The sequence below is a fragment of the Mastomys coucha genome, unplaced genomic scaffold (assembly GCF_008632895.1).
Source record: "Mastomys coucha isolate ucsf_1 unplaced genomic scaffold, UCSF_Mcou_1 pScaffold4, whole genome shotgun sequence".
Lineage (NCBI taxonomy): Eukaryota > Metazoa > Chordata > Mammalia > Rodentia > Muridae > Mastomys > Mastomys coucha.
Genome location: NW_022196910.1, coordinates 1371666 through 1375585, shown reverse-complemented (window position 1 = coordinate 1375585; position 3920 = coordinate 1371666).

Below are 3920 nucleotides of genomic sequence, written 5' to 3'. Positions count from 1 at the left end.
TGGATTCTTAGGCCCATAACTTTTCTTCCTAGTCAGCACAGGTCTAAAGCTTTAATTTCTCCTTACATAGGCTTTGAAAAAAATTAAAGCTACACTCTCCCTACTCCCCCAGTCTTGCTCTCACAAATCCTTCCCTCCATTCTCTGAGGAGAAGTGATCCAATGGCAGGAAACAGAGTCAGAGAGAGACAGCCCTGCTCCAATTGTTAGGGAACCCCCATGAAGACCAAGCTGCACATCTGCTGCATATGTGTGAGGAAGCCTAGGTCCAGCCCCTGCATGCTCTTTGATTGGTGGTTCCATCTCTGTGAGCCCCAAGGGTCCAGGTTAATTGACTCTGTGCATTGAAGTGGAAACTTCTGGTTTCTTTGGAAAGTCAGTTATGTCAAATAATATTTTGCAGGGGCACACAGGAGAGTGTCTTGCTAAAGCAGACATGGGAAAGAATATTTTTCTGAAGCAGACACAGGTGAAAGGACATTTTGCTGTAGCAAACACATGAAAGGACCCATGATAAATAAGTATAAATATGACCCTACTGTATTGGTGAGTTTTTGGCTACACCGCTTTTGCACCCAACAGATTACACACACACCTGCCCAGGAGCTATCTCGGATCTGTGAATGGAAAACACACACACACACTCACACACTCACACTTATGCACACACACTCAAAGACACTCACACATGCCAGTTAATTTTAAAATGCCTTGGCTAACTCAGGGGTTGGGCACTTCTAAGCCTTATGCCTGCTACCCTATGCCTGATTGGGGAAGTGGCCACTGGCCACTTCCCTGAAGTCTCACATGGCTGGTTGGCTTTATCTCTGGTGTTTCCTCATAAGATTAGAAATTGAAGCCTCAGCTATTCCACTCCTGGACTTATACCCAAAAGATGCCTCACCATGCCACAGGGACACATACTCCACCATGCTCATAGAAGCCTTACTCATAATTCTCAGAAACCAGAAACAACCCAGATATCCTTCAAACAAAAAATGGATACAGAAAATGTGGTTTGTTCACATGGTAGAATACTACTCAGCTATTAAACAGAAAGACATCCTGAAATCTGCAGGCAAATAGATAGAACTACCATCCTGGCCTGGCAGTGGGGGCGCATGCCTTTAATCCCAGCACTGGGATTAAATGCTGGCTATGAGGTGAATGCCTGTCATCTGGCTTGAGAGGCAAACATTGCAGGTTCAAGGCCAATCTGAGTTCCAGGCCATCCAGAGTTATGGAACGAGACTCTGTCATCTGTCTGGTTGATAACCAGCATCTGTACCCAGTGAGCTCCGTGACCTGAGATGGATTCCCAGAATTCCCATGCTGGAAGGCTAAAACCAGGGAACTCTATCCTACAAGCTGTCCTCTGACCTCTACAGGTGCTCCATAGCATGGAACATGAAGTTATACTAAATAAATAAATGTTAAGGGAAAAAATGTAAGCCAGGCAGAGGTGGTGCATGCATGCCTTTAATCCCAGCACTTGGGAGGCAGAGGCAGGCAGATCTCTGAGTTCGAGGCCAGCCTGCTCTACAGAGTGAGTTCTATGACAGCCAGGGCTACACAGAGAAACTCTGTCTTGAAAAACAACAACAAAAAAGTAACTGTCTGGCAATAAGAGGTGGCCACTTCATTCTCTATATCCCCTCTGGTAGGAATCTCAGCTAGGGTCACCCCCGTAGACTTCCTGTGGCCTTGCCTGTCCTAGCCTCCAGCTGGTCCCAGAGATGCCTCCCCCCAACTGATTTCCATTCTTACTTCCAACCTTCTTCCCCTCTCCCAACACCTGAGTGCCTTCCCATACCCCTCCTCACCACCTCCCACCCAATTCCATCCCTTCATCCACCACTAATGTCTATTTTATTTCCCCTTCTGAGTGAACTTCATGAATTCTCCCTCTGGCCCTCCTATTGGCTTCTTTGGGTCTATATAGTGTAACATGGTTCCTGTATGTCATGGCTAATATCCTCTTATCAGTGAGTACATACCCTGCATGTCCTTTTGGGTCTGGGTCTCACTCAGGATGGCATATTTTTTTTGTTTTGTTTTTTGAGACAGGGTTTCTCTGTGTAGCCCTGGCTGTCCTGGAACTCACTCTGTAGACCAGGCTGGCCTCGAACTCAGAGATCTACCTGCCTCTGCCTCTGATTGCTGGGATTAAAAGTATTTGCCACCACACCCAGATGCTTTAAGTTAAGACTTTTTTAAAATTGTGTGTGTGTTGTTGTTGCTGCTGCTGTTGTTGATGGTGGCGATGACAATGATGATGGTGATGTCTTTGAAGCTATTGGGTTCCCTGGAGCTGGAGTTATATGTGGTTGTGAGCCAGCTGCCGTGGACACTGGGAACCAGACTGGAGTCCTCTGCAAGGGTTTGGCAACAGCTCAGAACACAGCCAGCATGTCGACCGTCCTCGGACCGCCACTGTTGCCTGTGGAAGGCGCATGCCCCCCATGCTCCTCTAGGATAGGATGAATGCGGTTGGAACACAGATGAGGGCATCCTGGCACACAGAAGGAAACTCTGGATTCCTTGCCCAGACTCAGAAAAGCTCGGTCTGAGCTCGAGGCCAGCCTGGTACAAATAAATAAGTAAATAAATAAGAAAAAGCTGCCGGGCAGTGGTGGCGCACGCCTTTAATCCCAGCACTTGGGAGGCAGAGGCAGGTGGATCTCTGGGTTCCAGGCCAGCCTGGTCTACAGAGGACAGCCAGGGCTATACAGAGAAACCCTGTCTCGAAAAACCAAAAGAAAAAAGAAAAAAAGAAAAGAAAGAAAAAGCTAACCAAAAAATAAGAAAACGGGAAAGATGGAATTCCCGCAGTTGGCTTTGGTGAGGGAGGGACAACTCCAAGGCTGAGCAAACACAAGCAGCCATTGGTCCTCCACCCCGCTTCTCTGTCTCCACCCCGCTTCTCTGTCTCCTCCCCGCTTCTCTGTCTCCTCCCCACTTCTCTGTCTCCTCCCCGCTTTTCTCTCTCCACCCCGCTTCTGTCTTCTCCAGGCTTCTCTGTCTCCTCCCCGCTTCTCTGTCTCCTCCCCGCTTCTCTGTCTCCTCCCCGCTTCTCTGTCTCCTCCCAGCTTCTCTGTCTCCTCCCTGCTTCTGTCTTCTCCAGGCTTCTCTGTCTCCTCCCCACTTCTCTGTCTCCTCCCAGCTTCTCTGTCTCCTCCCCACTTCTCTGTCTCCTCCCAGCTTCTCTGTCTCCACCCCACTTCTGTCTTCTCCAGGCTTCTCTGTCTCCTCCCCGCTTCTCTGTCTCCTCCCAGCTACTCTGTCTCCTCCCTGCTTCTGTCTTCTCCCGGCTTCTGTTTCCACCCCGTTTCTCTGTCTTCTCCCCCATTCTGTCTCCACCCCGCTTCTCTTTTTTTTGTCCCATTATATAGACTGAGAAAAACAATGCAGAATAAAATATTGTGAATAGAGATAGTAACGTTTACTGGAAAACACCTCCATGACTTAAGATCTGCCAGCTCCCTTTGGGTCTCACAAAACTACCCTCTATCCTGTGTGGAGATGCTCAGGGCTTCTCCCAGTGCAGGGCTGGGCTAGGCTTTATCACAGAGCAGTGTCTAGGGTGGGTGGGGACAACTGCAACAAGCTTTTGTGCCTCCTCCTGAGCCTTGCTGAGCCAGATAGGGTCCTTATTGAGGTGTGAACTCTTCAGTCCCTTCACTAGTCCAGGCTGGAGCCCAGCCTTTAAGGCTGAACCATCTCCACAGCCTTCCTTCCCCCTCTTAAGAATTGTTAATATTTCTTTTTTGTTGGGTTTTTGAATCCTAGAACTCACTGTGCAGACCATATCAGCCTGAACTCGGGGATCTGCATGAGCTACCACAACCTGCCTTTTTTGTTTGTTTGTTTGTTTGTTTTTTGAGACAGGGTTTCTCTGTATAGCCCTGGCTGTCCTGGAGC